General features: G+C 44.2%; 1 long non-coding RNA gene across 1 annotated transcript in view; it reads left to right on the forward strand.

The window, feature by feature from the left end:
• The window catches only part of LOC117195859 (uncharacterized), a 121,942-nt gene extending 104,647 nt beyond the window's left edge, over nucleotides 1-17,295 (forward strand). Inside the window, exon 3 of the long non-coding RNA XR_004475735.2 lies at nucleotides 13,524-17,295. This is a non-coding gene — a long non-coding RNA (uncharacterized LOC117195859). The remainder of the gene's footprint in view (nucleotides 1-13,523) is intronic.
• The last annotated feature ends 2,010 nt before the right edge of the window (nucleotides 17,296-19,305 follow it).

Here is a 19,305-nt window from a genome sequence, read left to right on the forward strand (position 1 = left end):
CCCGTACAGGGTTCCTAGGAACCCTCTGGGAGCTCAAGCCCAAGCCCACTTGGCCACCACGTGGTGTCCCCGGCTCCGCCACCTCTTTTTTAAATATATATTTTTAAAATTTATTTATTTTATATATATTTATTTTTGGCTGCATTGGGTCTTCGTTGCTGCATGCGGGCTTTCTCTAGTTGTGGTGAGTGGGAGCTATTTTTTGGTTGCAGTGTGAGGGCTTCTTATTGCGGTGGCTTCTCTCGTTGCAGAGCACGGGCTCTAGGCGCACGGACTTCAGTAGTTGTGGCTCGTGCGCTCTAGAGCGCAGGCTCAGTAGTTGTGGCGCATGGGCTTAGTTACTCCGCAGCATGTGGGATCTTCCTGGACCAGGGCTTGAACCCATGTCCCCTGCATTGGCAGGCAGATTCTTAACCACTGCGCCACCAGGGAAGTCCTCCCCTGCCTCTTTTGCTGCCCTTTGGCCTAGAGCATTGCCTGTTTCGGGCCAGAACCAAGAAATATTTGCAATGACTTATTGCCTTTTTACTTTACGTCCTCACCTCTCCATCTTTGTTCGATTAAAAAAACCTAGCACCCAAACCCAGGCAAGATGGTTCTTTGGGACACTAGTCCACGAGCTTCTTGGTCTGCTGGCTTTCTAAGTAAAGTTGCTATTCCTTGCCCCCCAGACTCTCTCGATTGATTGGCCTGTCGTGTGGCAAGCAGTATGAGCTTGGACTTGGGAGCATGGGCACCTCCATCCTTCCCTCTCACTGGGCACTGCAGCCTGTCCTGGGCACTGCCATGCCTACCGGATGTCACGACCTCTGGCAGGTTGTGGTTCCACTCCACACCAGGAGCTGCCAGCCCGGCCAAAGAAAATGCTAGAACCCTCCGCATGACAGAGTGCTCTGTGGAGGAGAGGAAGGCGTCTCTCCACTCTGGCTCACAGAAGGCAGAGGAGAGGCAGAGCTGGGCTACACTCTCTCCCCAGAGCCTCACATTCTTCACACCGCGGGCCTTCCCATGTCCCCTGTTAGTGCTCTCTCCTCCGGGACAGACCTGAGTCCACGGGGCCGGGGAGACAAACCCACACTGTGCTCAGCATCTAACAACCAAGGCCCCCTTCTAACAACCAAGGCCACGTGGACCGCCTGTCAGAAGGCCTCCTTCCTCCCAGGTTCTGTGGGCTCCAGAGGGCCTGCTCTGCCACTTCCCACCCCAGAATGTCTTGAGCTAGATGGAGACCGAGGTTGGCAGAGAGCAGATCCTCCAGCACAGGGTTATCAGGAAGTAGAATTCCGCGAGGGAACATATGCTGTCACATTCCAGGGCAGGGCTCCTCCTTAGCCCCAGCCTCTCCCTCGGAGTCTTCGTCTATTTAAATTCAAGGGGGCACTGTGAGCCTGCTGTAGGTCCATCCAGACTTACTGCTCTGAGTCCTAAGAGAGAGAGAGATGTATTTTCCAACAGAGGCAGAAACTTGCAGTGGTGAAGATATGATTTTTAAAGCCATTCTCCTAGCACGTGGATGTGTGCCAAGGGTACCTGGTGCCAAGGCATGTATTTCATCTTAGGTGTGGATGACTCCTCCTCGTCAAGCGGGGAGGGATGCTGGCCATGACTGAGTAGCATCTGCGCGGCACTGGGTCCTGAGCCCTTCACTTACGGGGTCTCTAAATAAGCGCTCCTTTCCCAAGCCCTACCCTTTCCTCTTACTTCCCACCAGGAAGGCCTCTTCTCAGGAAAGCAGGCAGGTCTTCTGGCTGCACTTATCCCAGGGGAATTTGCATTCTAAACCTTCTCTGTGCTGTCGGATGGGGATTCGGGAGCATGTTTAGGGCTGAGGCCAAGAAACCTGACTGAGGGGTAGATGGAAACCAACTAAAGGCTGATTTACCCTAAAAAAGTGGGAGGCAGAGAAGGAAAACTTAACCTAGCTGTTGCTTAGCTCTAGTGTCTATTGAACATCTACTCTGTGCTAAGCATTATGCTAGGTGTTTTCACATCCTATGAGAGGAATATTATTATTTTAATAGTAATTACTATTATTATAACTATAATAGCAACTAGCATTTATTGAGCATTTACTATGTACCAGGTGTTGTGCTATGTGCCCTACATATACTGCCTCATTTAATTTTCACAGTAATCCAATGAGATAGGTCCTTTTGTTCCCCCCATCTTACCAATGTTAAAGAGCTTTGGGGAGAGTAGTGTGTCCCAAATCCTGCCTGTGTCGATGCTTTGTGTTCCAGCCCTTCTGACTTAAGAGTTGAAGTAGGGAATGCTTGGCAATTGTGGCTCAAAGACTTTGGATGTTGTGCCTGTATAACTTTGAGAAACCTGTTATGATGAGATTCTGATGCTACTCTTATTCTCTAAGGTGATGACTGAAACAGAAAAAGTTATAAGCAGCAGAAAAGCTTTCCCTATTGTAGGCAGAGCATGTCAGCCCTATTTGAGATACTGGGAACCCCCCGAGACAAGTAAACGCCTTATCCCTCTCATTGCTTAACCCACTGGGATCCCATCACCCTGTTCAGCCAGATGTTTCTGGACAACCCCAAATGGGGCTTTATGTCACTCTGTTGTGTCAGCGTTAAGATGGGTGTTGCCACCATTAGCCTCAGGTGTGGAGCTGGCTTGTCGGAGGTAACCCCTTACACTGCCATTTCTTGCATCCCAGCTTTGAAGGTTAAGGTTTACCTTTATATTTCACTCCACCCTGAATTCAGTGCTAGTTCCACTGTCAGACCTCTCCTCTGTTGAAGAGATTTTCCAGATGCATGGACATGGCTTCTAGCCTAGCAGTCCCTTCCAGCCCTAGAAGTCTGACTCCCTCATCTTCTCTCCTCATTGCTCCTATCAGATTAGCCAGGGAGAAGTACAGGGTGTTATTAGAGACTCTTGAGGTCTCCTAAAGCTTGGCTACTCGAAGTGTGTGAGGTATGTTCCATGGACCAGCAGTGGCAGCATCCCTTGTTCAACCTCCAGAACTTCAGGCCCTGCTCTCATCTGCTGAACTGGGACTTAGATTTTTATTTTTTTTTAACATCTTTATTGGAGTATAGTTGCTTTATAATGGTGTGTTAGTTTCTGCTTTATAACAAAGTGAATCAGTTATACATATACGTATGTTCCCATATCTCTTCCCTCTTGCGTCTCTCTCCCTCCCACCCTCCCTATCCCACCCCTCTAGGTGGTCACAGGGACTTAGATTTTTAACAAGATCCCGGGTGGTTCATAGGTATTAGAGTTTGAGAAGGACTGTGAAATCGGTGGTTCTCAAACGTGGCTGCACAGTGGAACCACCTGGGGAGTTTTAGAAAATACCAGCTCCTGGTCCCACCTCCCAGAGAGTCTCACTTCCTTGGTCAGGGGGCGGCTTGTGTAAGGGGTTATTGAGAGACCCCCCAGGTGATCTCCATGTGCAGCTGGGGCTGAGAACGCCTGGCTTAGAGAATTGGGTGACACTCTCTCCTCATTATGTTAATGGAAGGGAGAGGAGTGGCCCCCTTGCCGGAGTTCTAGCGCCCAGGGCGCTGAGGCTGAACCCCTCCCAGGACTCTGACTCAAGGCCAGCCCCTCCTCCTTGCTACCAGCCAGGGAGGAGCAAAGACCCCTCTCTTTTGCCACAAACAAAGGGGGCCTCTTTGGCATCATTTCCTGGGAAGGTGGGAGGTGGGGAGCAGCTAGAATGCTTCCCTTTGCATGTGCCCAGCTAGCCACAGTCCCTGGAGAGAAAGGAGGAGTTCCTGGCAGTTCATGTGAAGGTCAGACACACTTGAGTGCCTTTCCTGCAGGGTGGGAAAGCAATGAAACTAGTTTGTCTTGGGCTGCTGCCTCGCCTTGCTCGTATGGGAAAAACAGAAGTTCCAGTGGGAGGAGCGAGGGGAGTGGGTGTTGACGGGCCTCCTGGCATCTCCCCAGCTGGTGAACTGGAGCCCTGACTAGTGAATTGCAGGAGTGACAGGCAGTCACTCCCCCTGCCCCCTCCACCCAGGCCCTGCCTATTCCCTGCATCCCTGCCGGTACGAGAATTCACTCACTGCAGAGGCCCTGAGTCCTGGTGGTTTCCTCTGCACAGCTATTTTGGGAACAGGAACTCAGATGTTTGGGTGGAAGAGGAGTAGCCAACGGCCTGGAGGCAGGCAGGCCGAGGGGAGGGCCAGCAGCTCAGCTGAAATGACCCCAGTGCCCAGAGCAGAGGCAGCCTCCACTGGCCTCCTTGGGCACACAGGCCTGGTCACGTGGCCACTGGGGCTGCTACTTGAAAGAGACCCCATTGTCCACGCCTCATGTTTCAAAGAACCAGACTCAAGGACCGACTTTATTTATTTGTTTTAAAGCAAGAAGAGGCTATGGCCAACTGCATTTTCAGCTCTGGAAGGGGGGTCTGTATAGGCACACAAGCCAGACAGACTTCTCCAAGTTTGTTTTTCTGACACGTTGGAAACCACACGGTTCAGAGAAAATTCATCTCACATGCTGGGACCTGCTTTCCCGGGACATGTCCAGTGACTGCTGTGTCAACACTGCCACATTCAGCAAGTCTCCCTCCCAAAGGGCTGGTGTGATTTGCCAAGGGAAAGACACAACGCAGCCCCTCGGGGGGATTGTGCCTGGTTCAAAGGGAGGGTAGGCTTTCAATTGGACAAGTCGCTGACCCCTCCAGAGGCCACCGCTGCATCCTCCTTGGGTTCTCTGTTCCCAGACAGGGCTGCATTAGTGTGCGCAGCTGCTGACCGTCCTACTCTTACAGCACCTGGGGAGGGGATATCAGGAGGGAGGGGTGAGGCTGGAGGTTGAGGATGGTTCTCAGCTTCTCTGATTAACCGTGCTGGGAGGCACCTGGCATAGGAGGAAAGGGCTTTGGCATCTCAGTGACCTGATGTGAGTGCCCATGCTGGTACATACTACCTGTTTTTCTAACACTTCCTCTGTGTGGAGACTTTCCAAGAAGGGTGCTGAGAAAGCTGCAGGCACTGACTGCAGTGTGGGGCATTATAGCTGCTCACTGGTTGCTGATACCTTTCACCAGTTTGTCCTTGCAGGCCTAGTGGGTAGTTCCAACTGTCTCATCAGCCACAGTTTGAGGCCAAATGCTCTCACGTTGCTTTCAGGAGACAAAGGACAGCCATGCCTTCAACCACGAATGTTTTGGATAGGGAATTTCACAGTCAAAACAGCCCTCCGGGAGCAAGAAGAACTACAGTCCTGCAGCCTGTGGAACAAAAACCCAATTCACAGAAAGATAGACAAGATGAAAAGGCAAAGGGCTATGTAGCAGATGAACGAGCAAGATAAAACCCCAGAAAAACAACTAAATAAAGTGGAGATAGGCAACCTTCCAGAAAAAGAATTCAGAATGATGATAGTGAAGATGATCCAGGACCTCAGAAAAAGAATGGAGGCAAAGATCGAGAAGATGCCAGAAATGTTTAACAAAGACCTAGAAGAATTAAAGAACAAACAGAGATGAACAATACAATAACTGAAATGAAAACTACACTAGAAGGAATCAATAACAGAATAACTGAGGCAGAAGAACAGAAAAGTGACTCAGAAGACAAAATGGTGGAATTCACTGCTGCTGAACAGAATAAAGAAAAAAGAATGAAAAGAAATGAAGACAGCCTAAGAGACCTCTGGGACAACATTAAACGCAACAACATTCGCATTATAGGGGTCCCAGAAGGAGAAGAGAGAGAGAATGGATGCAAGAAAATATTTGAAGAGATTATAGTTGAAAACTTCCCTAACATGGGAAAAGAAACAGCCACCCAAGTCCAGGAAGTGCAGAGAGTCCCACACAGGATAAACCCAAGGAGAAACACACTGAGACACATAGTAATCAAATTGGCAAAAATTAAAGACAAAGAAAAATTATTGAAAGCAGCAAAGGAAAAACGACAAATAACATCCAAGGGAACTCCCATAAGGTTAACAGCTGATTTCTCAGCAGAAATGCTACAAGCCAGAAGGGAGTGGCATGATATACTTAAAGTGATGAAAGGGAAGAACCTACAACCAAGATTACTCTACCTGGCAAGGATCTCATTCAGATTCGATGGAGAAATCAAAAGCTTTACAGACAAGCAAAAGCTAAGAGAATTCAGCACCACCAAACCAGCTCTACAGCAAATGCTAAAGGAACTTCTTTAAGCAGGAAATGCAAGAGAAGAAAAGGACCTACAAAAACAAACTCAAAACAATTAAGAAAATGGTCATAGGAGCATACGTATTGATAATTACCTTAAACGTGAATGGATTAAATGCTCTGACCAAAAGACACAGGCTTGCTGAATGGATACAAAAACAAGACCCATATATATTCTGTCTACAGGAGACCCACTTCAGACCTAGAGACACATACAGACTGAAAGTGAGGGGATGGAAAAAGATATTCCATGCAAATGGAAATCAAAAGAAAGCTGGAGTAACAATACTCGTGTCAGATAAAATAGACTTTAAAGTAAAGAATGTTACAAGAGACAAGGAAGGACACTACATAATGATCAAGGGATCAATCCAAGAAGATATAACCATTATAAATATATATGCACCCAACATAGGAGCACCTCAATACATAAGGCAACTGCTAACAGCTATAAAAGAGGCCATCAACAGTAACACAGTAACAGTGGGGGACTTTAACACCTCACTTACACCAATGGACATATCATCCAAAATGAAAATAAATAAGGAAACAGAAGCTTTAAATGACACAATAGACCAGGTAGATTTAATTGATATTTATAGGACATTCCATCCAGAAACAGCAGATTACACTTTCTTCTCAAGTGCACACAGAACATTCTCCAGGATAGATCATATCTTGCGTCACAAATCAAGCCTCAGTAAATTTAAGCAAATTGAAATCATATCAAGCATCTTTTCTGACCACAATGCTATGAGATTAGAAATGAATTACAGGGAAAAAACCGTAAAAAACACAAACACATGGAGGCTAAACAGTACGTTACTAAATAGCCAAGAGATCACTGAAGAAATCAAAGAAGAAATAAAAAAAAAACCCTAGAGACAAATGAGAATGAAAACACGACGATCCAAAACCTATGGGATGCAGCAAAAGCAGTTCTAAGAGGGAAGTTTATAGCTATACAAGCCTACCTCAAGAAACAAGAAAAATCTCAAATAAACAATCTAACCTTACCCCTAAAGGAACTAGAGAAAGAAGAACAAACAAAACCCAAAGTTAGCAGAAAGAAAGAAATCATAAAGATCAAAGCAGAAATAAATGAAATAGAAACAAAATAAACAATAGCAAAGATGAATAAAAGTAAAAGCTGATTCTTTGAGAAGACAAACAAAATTGATAAACCATTAGCCAGACTCATTAAGAAAAAGAGGGAGAGGACTCATATCAATAAAATTAGAAATGAAAAAGGAGAAGTTACAACAGACACCGCAGAAATACAAAGCATCCTAAGAGACTACTACAAGCAACTCTATGCCAATAAAGTGGACAACCTGGAAGAAATGGACAAATTCTTAGAAAGATATAACCTTTCAAGACTGAACCAGGAAGAAATAGAAAATATGAACAGACCAATCACAAGCACTGAAATTGAAAATGTGATAAAATATCTTCCAACAAACAAAAGTCCAGGACAAGATGGCTTTACAGGTGAATTTTATCAAACATTTAGAGAAGAGCTAACATCCATCCTTCTCAAACTCTTCCAAAAAATTGCAGAGGAAGGAATACTCCCCAGCTCATTCTATGAAGCCACCATCATCCTGATACCAAAACCAGGTAAAGATACTACGAAAAAAGAAAATTACAGACCAGTATCACTGATGAATATAGATGCAAAAATCCTCAACAAAATAGTAGCAAACAGAATCCAACAACACATTAAAAGGATCATACACCATGATCAAGTGGGATTTATCCCAGGGATGCAAGGATTCTTCAATGTACACAAATCAATCAATGTGATACACCATATTAACAAATTGAAGAAGAAAAACCATATGACCATCTCAATAGCTGCAGAAAGAGCTTTTGACAAAATTCAACACCAATTTATGATAAAAACTCTCCAGAAAGTAAGCATAGAGGGAACCTACCTCAACATAATAAAGGCCATATACGACAAACCCACAGCAAACATCATTCTCAATGGTGAAAAACTGAAAGCATTTCCTCTAAGATCAGGAACACAACAAGGATGTCCACTCTCACCACTATTATTCAACAGAGTTTTGGAAGTCCTAGCCAGGGCAGTCAGAGAAGCAAAAGAAATAGAAGCAATACAAATTGGAAAAGAAGAAGTAAAACTGTCATTGTTTGCAGATTACATGATACTATACATAGAGAATCGTAAAGATGCCACCGGAAAACTACTAGAGCTAATCGATGAATTTGGTAAAGTTGCAGGATACAGAATTAATGCACAGAAATCTCTTGCATTCCTATACACTAATGATGAAAAATATGAAAGAGAAATTAAGGAAGCACTCCCACTTACCATTGCAACAAAAAGAATAAAATACCTAGGAAAAAACCTACTTAGGGAGACAAAAGACCTGTATGCAGAAAACTATAAGACACTGATGAAAGAAATGAAAGATGATACCAACAGATTGAGAGATATACCATGTTCTTGGATTGGAAGAATCAATATTATGAAAATGGCTATACTACCCAAAGCAATCTACAGATTCAATGCAATCCCTATCAAATTACCAATGACATTTTTTTTCAGAACTAGAAGAAAAAATCTTAAAATTTTTGTGGAGACACAAAAGACCCTGAATAGCCCAAGCAATCTTGAGGGGAAAAAGCAGAGCTGGAGGAATCAGACTCCCTGACTTCAGACTATATACTACAAAGCTACAGTAATCAAGACAATATGGTACTGGCACAAAAACAAATATAGATCAATGGAACAAGATAGAAAGCCCAGAGATAAACCCATGCACCTATGGTCAGCTAATCTATGAGAAAGGAAGCAAGGATATACAATGGAGAAAAGACAGTCTCTTCAGTAAGTGGTGCTGGGAAAACTGGACAGCTACATGTAAAAGAATGAAATTAGAACACTCCCTAACACCGTACATAAAAATAAACTCAAAATGGATTAAAGACCTAAATGTAAGACTGGACACTATAAGACTCTTGGAGGAAAACATAGGAAGAACACTCTTTGATATAAATCACAGCAAGATCTTTTTTGATCTACCTCCTAGAGTAATGGAAATAAAAACAAATCTAAACAAATGGGACCTAATGAAACTTAAAAGCTTTTGCACAGCAAGGAAACCATAAACAAAACGAAAAGACAACCCTCAGAATGGGATAAAATATTTGCAGACGAATCAATGGACAAAGGATTAATCTCCAATATATAAAAATAGCTGATGCAGCTCAATTAAAAAAAAAAAAAACCCAATCCAAAAATGGGCAGAAGACCTAAATAGACATTTCTCCAAAGAAGACATACAGATGGCCAAGAAACGCATGAAAAGCTGCTCAACATCACTAATTATTAGAGAAATGCAAATCAAAACTACAATGAGGTATCACCTCACACCAGTTAGAATGGGCATCATCAGAAAATCTACAAACAACAAATGCTGGAGAGGGTGTGGAGAAAAGGGAATCCTCTTGCACTGTTGGTGGGAATGTAAATTGATACAGCCACTATGGAGAACAGTATGAAAGTTCCTTAAAAAACTAAAAATGGAATTACCATATCACCCACAATCTCAGTACTGAGCATATACCCAGAGAAAACCATAATTCAAAAAGACACATGCACCCCAATGTTCATTGCAGCTCTATTTACAATAGCCAGGTCGTGGAAGCAACCTAAATGTCCACTGACAGATAGATGGATAAAGAAATTTTGGTACCTATATGCAATGGAATATTACTCAGCCATAAAAAGGAACGAAGTTGGGTCATTTGTTGCGATGTGACTGGATCTGGAGACTGTCATACAGAGTGAAGTAAGTCAGAAGGAGAAAAACAAATATCGTATATTAACGCGTATATGTGGAACCTAGAAAAATGGTACAGATGAACCAGTTTGCAGGGCAGAAATTAAGACACAGACGTAGAGAACAAACGTATGGACACCAAGCGGGGAAAGCGGTGGGGAAGTGGCGGTGGTGGTGTGATGAGTTGGGCTATTGGGATTGACATATATACACTGATGTGTATAAAACTGATGACTAATAAGAACCTGCTGTATAAAAAAAAATAAAATTCAAAAATCCAAAAAAAAAAAGTGGGGGAAAAAAAAACAACAGCCCTCCAGACACCAAGTACAGCAAGGGAGTTCCTTTTCTTTCCCTCCCTGGAATAAGTTCCAGTTCCCCTGGACAGCAGAAAACTTCATCCAGTTCATTTCTAGGGTCAACTCACGATCTACAATTTACAATTTGGTCCCAGAATGACACGGTGGTATTTTGTGCCTCTCCTGGTTCTACTAAACTGCTGGGCTTTGGGAGCAGGCAGTGAGTGATGATCTGTGGTGACCTGCTGTGGGTTAGTAGGTAGCAGCCACCTCCTTCTGCCCTGCTTTGGGTGCGGTGTGGAGGGTGGGGTGGCTCCCCCATACAGGTGGACAGGATACTGACAGCCTTGCTGAGGCATGTTGCTCATGTAATTCATACTCTGAGTGTGGCCTGTGGGTGATCTGGTCTCCAAAAACTCGCTTAGAACCAAATCAGTCATGCCTACCTTTGACCCTCAACACATAAATTGTGCTCCCTTTTGGTGTGTATCTGCGTGAATTATCTCGTTTACCTGGCAGCTTCTAAGGCAGCATGCTGGCTCTTTCCACAGGGGGATTTGGGACCATGGGAGCCTCCCCACCACACCACGGCTGGCGAACGTGCTGCCTGCCTCCCTTCTCTCCTCTGTACCAGCTCCCTTACACCCTGCTGGCTCCAGCAAGGTACCTGGGTGAGAGTGCCACCTTGGGAAACCTCCAGAAGAGAAGCAAAAGGCCTTCCTCTTCTCTCTCAGCTCTCCCTAAACCTCATGAAGAACCCCCTTCTATTTCTCCTCTCTCTGAGGACGATGGTGATGGTGATGATGGTCATGATGATGATGACGATGTGTGTGTGGGCACTGAAACACATGGCTTCTCATTCTTGATCTTTAAACTCTGCCCTCCTCCAGTCAGGCAGAAGGAAAACATGTTTTTTTCCCCCTGACACCCCTTTGGGGTCTGTCCAGTCTCAGTCTCAGAGCTGTGTTCTTGTTTGGAGGTCCTAGCAGGGGAGCACTGTTGCTCATATACCCTTGATTGGAAAAGGGTTCTCTTCCTTCTGGGAAGGTTGTCCTCTTTGACCAAGCACACGGCTTCAGGAGGGAGGCACATGGAGCAGTGAGGGAGGAAGGGGACAGCCACCAGATCACCCCCACATCCTCTTTAGGGTCAGGGGTTCTATTCCCAGCGCTGGAGGCATCTGTGCCTCAATGGGTGATTTTGATTTTAGTTCCCGGTTGGTGGAGAGTCCCAACAAGAAGCCACAGGGCATCAAAAAAGGGCACATTTAATTAATATGTTACGTATCAACCAGCCACAGATATGTAAGTTTTGAGTTAACTGGTTTCAGTTCTCCTCTCATGTTGTCCACTAGCCACCGGCAATCATCTTATGGTGTGACTTTGGACACTTCGCTTCAGATCTCAGAGCCTCAGTTTTCCAAGGCTGGATCATATCTAAGGCCCCTTCCAGCTCTAAACTTTTAAAATGCTTGTGTTTGGGATTCTGTGTACTGAGCCCTGACGTCCATGTGAAGTACAGTGAATCCTCGTCAGACTCCCGTTTCTTTAGGAATGGAGGGGAGGTCTGTTATAGGTTCAGTATCATCCACTGATAATCCAAAACCCCACGTTAGCCTTTGGTTTTGATCTTATGCATTAGAACTGCGAGCGAGCTGCAAGACTGACCTATTTGAATTCTACTTGTCCCTTCCCCTTCTATCTTCTCAAAGACATTCTAATTTGATCTGTAATGTGGCCAAAGGGCAGACAGTAGCAGGGAGGAGAAGCCAGAAGCATGAAAAATCCCCAAACTGGATCATCCACCCCCTGGATAATGGGCAGTTGCCTGAACAGAATGCTCAATGAGCACTCATTTTCCCCCCAAGCCAGCCCCTGTCCCCACGCTGCAGTGGCTATAATCTCCATGGCAAAATGCATAAAACTGTCAAGCTCCTTAGACAAATTCTACCATTCCTAACTCAGTTCACAGCAGGCTAGATTTTTGAAATTGAGAAACTGGTTAATTGTCATTTGGAAGTAGCAGAATTTAAAATACCTTACCAAGGGACTTCCCTGGCAGTCTAGTGGTTAGGACTCCGTGCTTCCACTGCCGTGGGCCCAGGTTCGATCCCTGGTGCGGGAACTAAGATCCCGCAAGCTGCATGGTGTGGCAAAAAAAAAAAATAAAAATTAAAAAAAATAAAACCTTACCAAAATGCCAGTCTTGGCGGGGGGCGGGGGGGCAAGGACTGTGTTTTCTGCAGTGTAGACAAGAAAAAGCAACAGAAACTTGCATGAATTTTCACGTTTGCCTCCATAATTGTCAGTGTCCTTGTGTGAAGATCTCTTAACCTATGAAAGTACCTGACTTGTAGATATTGTTGAAATCCTACATGACCTCCACTGGCTTCTCTCTACACCGTGATCGTTTTTTAGGCGGTGGGGGTACTGATCCTTGCTAACCATAATCTCTGTGCATCTCATTTTGCATCCTTGAGGAAGAAAATCTGATTGGTTCTTGACCAGCCAGTGGATAGGCTGTCTTTGGGTCAGATGAATGTACGTTCATTGCCTGCTCTACCCACAGTCCTTGCCTAGGAGAGACTGCCCTATGTACCTTAAGACTCTAACCAAAGGTACCTGGACTGAGAGTGGACATCTGAGCCGGTTGGTGCTTGTAAAACTTTTGGGCTCCGTGGTAAGAGACTAGACCAGTCACGTGGCAAGGTCCTTCCCCACCACAGACCCTGTGGCCTGCATGTGGACTGCATGAGTCTCTGAAGGTCCTTCAGGCTCCAGTGTTGTATGTCTTTCCTAAGCCTAAAGGCTCCTATGGTCTCTCAGACCAAATCCCAGCAGGGATGAGGACTCAGCGAGACAGAGTGCCCGCCTCAGGCTGGACTGGTAGCCAAGAGGCCCTAAGCCAAGATTGAGATGGTAGAGAGGGCCGGGGGGTTACAGGAATGCAGAAGGATCGGGGGCCAGGACTGTGTCAATTGTGACCCTAGGAAGGGAGGGAAAGGCAAAGACTAGGGCTAAAACAGGTGTCACTTAGTGTCCTGGCAGGGTTGGATATCTGAATGCTTCTGGTATATGGAGTTGGGTGGTCCCTGTCTCTATCCTCTGATTTTGCTTGGGGCTGGGGAACTTCCAGGGGAGAACACTCAAATCCTGCCCACAGTTGGAGTTAGGCTCCCACCAGATGCCCTTTACCTGCTGGTGTACCCAGCTTCTGCCTGCTGTGAGTGTTGGCTGCTAATGGCTCATAATTTGTTTCCTTCTCCAGAGGATTGCCCTCGGCTGAACCTGAGGTTACACATTTCACCTCGAGAGGCAGCCCATGACTGACTGATATGGGGGTACAAAAGGCCAGCTGCTGGCTTTAAAGTGGGACCAAAGTTATGCTGCACTTCATCCTCCAGAACAACCCAGGGGATCAGGCTGAGGCTTGTCTCCAGTGGGGACGACACCCAAGCTTAGCTTCTTCCTTGCCCCATCCTGCTCCCTCCATTCCCCTTCTCCCAAGATTTTCCTTCAATAAATTGTGTGCCTTTGAATTTCTGTTTCAGGGTCTGCTTCTAGGGATATCTGCCTAAGTGACATTTTGCTGATTAATACTTGCATCTTAGAAATTCTGTGGGCCCCACCTTTTTATATGTTTCTTTCATGACTTTGGGATCTTTCATTCCAATAAGGGGGATCCAATATGGTGAACTTATTAAGACTCTTAAGGAATAATGGAACCACTGCTCTACAGGGTAAATTCATATAGAGCAGAAAGGTTTTCTGGTGTTAAGGAAGGTTTTAATTTATTATCCACTGATAAAAATTTGTACTTTAACAATTGAGTTAGAAAAAACCTCAATTGTTCCTTTATTGTTTTCCTTTTAGCCCATCTCCTTTTCCTCTTCCTCCTTCTCTTTTTCCTCTTTCTCTCCTTCATGTTCACTATTACTTTTTTGCTCTGATACTCATCTCAAAAATTTCAGCTCCTTGAGTCATTACAGTGTGTATATCTTCTCAGAGGAGCTCTGTATTCACTTCTCGTCCTTCAAACAACGATCTCAATTTCATCCGTCTTAAGAAAGAAGCCCCTCCTCTTCCTGCTTCACCCCACCATGCTGCTGAAAAGGCACTTGCAATAATACTTCATCAAACACTTTCTAGACTGGTGGCAAATTTTTCTTTGTGAAATACTGGAGCAAGTCTTGGAGTATCTCCCAGAACAGTAAGAGCTTATAAGATATCCAGTGAAATTATAATAGCTGGAGGCTGAGAAAAATAATAACTTATTTGGTGATTACATCATGTTTCTGTTTTTTTCCCTATAGATTACTAGAGCTACAACTTTTCCATTTTTTTCCAGCACACTTAATTTGAGCTATCAAAGCTCCTTATATTCACCTTCTTATTCTTTCTTTCTTTCTGTCTTTGTAAGAAAAATATAAGAAAAGGGGAATTAAATTGAATCTTTTTATCTCACCTTATGATCAAGAATCTGTCCTACAAATTGAACATGAAATAAGATCCAAAGGTTGCTTAAAGGTAGTAGGACTAGCAGGATTCCTAGAGTCCAATTTTATCCTTTGATATAAATCTCAGGAGATTTTATTTTATTTTATTTTATTTATTTTTTTGCGGTACGCGGACCTCTCACTGTTGTGGCCTCTCCTATTGCGGAGCACAGGCTCCGGACGTGCAGGCTCAGCGGCCATGGCTCACGGGCCTAGCCGCTCTGCGGCATGTGGGATCTTCCCGGACCGGGGCACGAACCCGTGTCCCCTGCATCGGCAGGCGGACTCTCAACCACTGCGCCACCAGGGAAGCCCTCAGGAGATTTTTTTAAAAGACAAAGCAAACTTGGAGAGCCAAATTCATCAGTGTCAATCATAAAAGATATGTAAGAAAATCTGGATAATGCAGAGGAGGGCCAGAACTCTTATTGTGTATCCAACAGTTTGATAAAGTCATAGAGAGTGGATTGGCCCAAGTTGTCATCACTGGATTTAAGTTCTTGAATAACCAGCCCCATCCTTCCTTTCCAGGCTTATATCCCATTAATTTCTCTTGCTCTCACCTTTCCTCACATTCTTCCTTTTTCTCCCTCAGTGTATATGCACACATTTACACACACACACAGGTATACAATTCAGAGAACAGTCCTGCAGGATGTCCCTGGTAGTCCAGTAGTTAAGACTCCACACTTCTACTGCAAGGGGTGTGGGTTTGATCCCTGGTCGGGGAACTAAGATCCCACATGCTGTGCAGCAAAAAAAAAAAAAAAAAAAAAGAGAGAGAGAGAGAGAGAGAACAGTCCTGAAAATTAGGACCATATGTGCATCATGAGTATTAAGATTCTGAGTCTGTCATTAACCTTGTTTATTTCAGGGATCAGCTGAAGTTCACCAAAAGCCCCAAGATATTTTCCTAGTTGATGGTGAGGGCTAGAGGTGCCAGTTAAAATGTTAAAATACAGGATGCCCAGTTAAATTTTAATTTTTCAGATAAACAATGAATATTGGCACCTGCTTATACTAAAAAAATTTTGTTATTTATCTGAAATTCAACTTTACCTGGGCATCCTGTATTTTTATTTGGTTAAAACTTTCAACCCTAATGGAGGTGGTAGATCAGTCAGGGTCTTGTCAGAAAAGAGATCACACGTTTAAATTGGGTAATTTGAAGAGAGTTCCAAAAAGAGATTATTTACAGAGGTGTGGACAGTTTCAGCAGAACACATAGACTGATAGGAGTTTGAAACAGCAGGGTTCAATGAGTGCTTCTAAAGGATTGAGGAGAGGGAGAGGTTTCAGAACCCCGAGACAGAGAGGCCCCCTGGGGAGGGATGCAGATGGGAGAAATGACCTTTGGGGGAGTGGCTGAATCCAACTGGAGGCCTGGAGGTAAGAGAGCCTGTTGATGTGGCTCACAAAATCAGCTTCCTGGGTTGGTATGGACAGGCAGATTGGATAGAAAGGGTCAAGTGGAAAATATCCAGCACAGGGCATCTTGGTGACTCTGAGCATCCAGGTGATGTGGGCCTAGTGCAAAATAGCCTCCAGCACTCTGGGGTGGAAACACTTCACTGTCAAATGCCTACTTCGGAGGCTCCCTCTGCCCTGGGAGAGCCTCAGTGTGTGAGCTTAGGCAGATCAGCTATCAGCCCTAGTGAGAGACAAACACCCACTCTGTGGGTCAGGGTTTTTTTTGGCGGGGGGGCGGGGGGGCGCGGGGAGGTTTACATTTCATTTCTTCTTCACAGCTGTGGGCTGAGAGAAAGTTCAAGAAGCCCTCCTGGCCTGTGTATTAGTCAGGGTTCTCCAGAGAAACAGAACCAACAGGATCTGTATCTGTACCTGTATCTATATATGATTGTTATATTTATATATATAACAATGTTCAGTGGCGTTCTGATTTTTGCATGTGCGTGCACGCATGTGTGTGTACAGAATTCCTTCTTGCTCAGGGGAGGTCAGTCTTTTGTTCTATTCAGACCTTCAACTGATTGGATGAGGCCCACCACATTATGGAGGGGAATCTGCTTCACTCAGTCAACCAATAAAAATGTTAATCTCATCCAAAAACACCCTCATAGAAACTTGCAGAATAACATTTGACCAACTATCTGGGCACCATGGCCCAGCCAAGTTGACACATAAGACCATCACAGACTGTTTTTAGTGTAGTTATTGGCCAGAGACACAAAGACATTGTCACCCTTCTGTGGTCCAGCTCAGCTACCAAGCCTGGACTCTTCCTGTGTAGTTCTGGGGCCAAAGCAAGAGCAACCTTGCATTTCCCTCACCCTAGCCTCTTTCTTGTCTCTTTCCTAGGAACCTGCCAAAGGTGCGGGCTGGTGGCCAAAGATTGAGGGATTTAGAATCTTTGTCCTCTGACCCTCAATCTTTAGTAGCTTGGAGGCATTTGGAAGAAGAATCTACCACAATCAAGAAGCCATTTACCTGAAATGATTGTTATGAGTTACTTGATCACAGAAGATATTAGAAGCCAGTGTCATAGTGTGCTGGTGTATGATTTTTTGGTACATGTTGGCATTATTGGGATTAATAACTACCCATCAAGCCTAGGAGTTTTTCAAACTTTCATGTAGATAATTCCTGGAGGACCACTTGTATAATAGCTAAACTAATATGATGAATGTCTTTTGTAGAAACCGTGCTGCTTCTCAGGCAGATATGAACTGGTCCCGATACTAAAGGGTGATTCAAATTCCTTTGTATTAGAAGTAATATTCAGTTTACATTATGAACCAATTTCAGGTTTCACACAATTAACTGATCACCATGACAATGTTCAGTGGTATTCCGAGTTTCCTAATAGGTATTTCTCCTTGTATATTGCTATGTCAAAGGATTTCAGCATTGCATACGTGGGAGTGAACATAAAAATTATGGTCTCATCCTTAGATAAAAGCTAGTGATCAGGGCTACGTGTAATGGTCCAGTTGTCCCAGGAGTTACAGACTTTTAAATTACTGACATGAAAGCAGATGTTTACATTGTGTTCCTAGGGAGCTACACTGTGATTCTTATGTCTTGTGGCAAGAACTTCCTCCAGTCTTTCCATGGCTAATGATTTGTTTACCTCATGATTAGGTAGGATCAGTTAATACCATTTCCAAAAGGTGGTACCACCCCTGAGTCCTAGATGGCAGGGTGTGTCCGTAAAGTATTGGAAAATCCCAAGGTCAACAGAATTCCACATGAAGAACTCCAAGTGTAGTTGCTTGAGTTTAATTGTGTTTTTGCTGTAATATCATTAATAATCAGCTGTTAATAAGCTTAGCAAAGTCACATTTTACAAAAGTTTTAATTCCCCAACAAGATCAACAAGACATTTATTGACTTTCAGTGGAGATAATGCTTTAAGTATCTTGGTTAAATTGTATTTTCAGTCTCCATAGAGTCTTACCTCACCCAGAGGTCTGAGTGCTGGAATAATGCACGTGTTAACTAGTTCAAGGACATCTTTTTTGATTAATTGTTCAATCAATCTCTTATTCAAAGCAAGAACTCCATTTATATATTTCAAAGGAATTGGTAAAATCGTTATCGAAGGCTCTAATTAGAAGATTTACATGTTAGGTATGTGTTTTAGAAAGGTCTTTCTGACTGTTGTGTGGAAAAAGGTTTAGGGGGATAAAGATTAGCAGCAGGAAGACCAGTTGGGGGTCTGCTGCAATCCTCCAGAGAATGGAAGGGTCTAAACTGGGCTGGTGATGGTAGGATTGGTGAGGAGCCAGGAGACTATCCTCACATGGTGGTACCTATGAGCCCAGTCTCACAGATCTCCAGTGACAGGGAACATAATTGATCAAGCGCCCTGCTGTCGTGCTCTGCAATCCAACATCATGCTTGTTTTGAAGCCATGTTTCCCATGGACCGCTCTCCGCCAATCATTGTGGGTGGCAGTAATACAAATGCAGGTATATTCCCAGGAGACCGTGGACTCCTCTCATGGCTGGTTTTGGCTCCAGAACTCCCCAATGGCTTTGTGGAGACTTCCTTACACTACACAGCAGTATAGGACACCTCCACCCAACCTTCCTTCCCTCTCTCTCACCTGGGGTCACACTGCATCGTGGTTTGATGACTCTTCCCGCCTTCCTGGCTTCCTCCATGTTTTCTCTCATAGGCATTTCCCTTAATCAAAATCCTTGCATGTTTACACACACTTGGCATCTGCTTCTTGGAGAACCTAGATTAACACAGGAGACAATTTCAAAATTAAAAATATTTTAACTATTTAAAAAATAGTCTTGACAGAGGAACGAGGGAGAAGGATGAGTTTACGATGCCTCCTGGTCTTCTGACTAGCAAGAGAATGGATGGTGGAAGTATCAATATTTGCAGAGCTAGAGAACCCAAGATGAGGAGTGGGTTTAGAGTTGAGATTTGCTTTATTTAAAAAAAAATTTTATGGGAGTATAGTTGATTTACAAGGTTGTGTTAGTTTCAGGTGTATAGCAAAGTGATTCAGTTATACATGTACATATATTCATTCTTTTTCAGATTCCTTTCTCATATAGGTTATCACAGAATATTGAG

This window comes from Orcinus orca, chromosome 10 (genome assembly GCF_937001465.1).
Source record: "Orcinus orca chromosome 10, mOrcOrc1.1, whole genome shotgun sequence".
In the NCBI taxonomy this organism is placed as follows: domain Eukaryota; kingdom Metazoa; phylum Chordata; class Mammalia; order Artiodactyla; family Delphinidae; genus Orcinus; species Orcinus orca.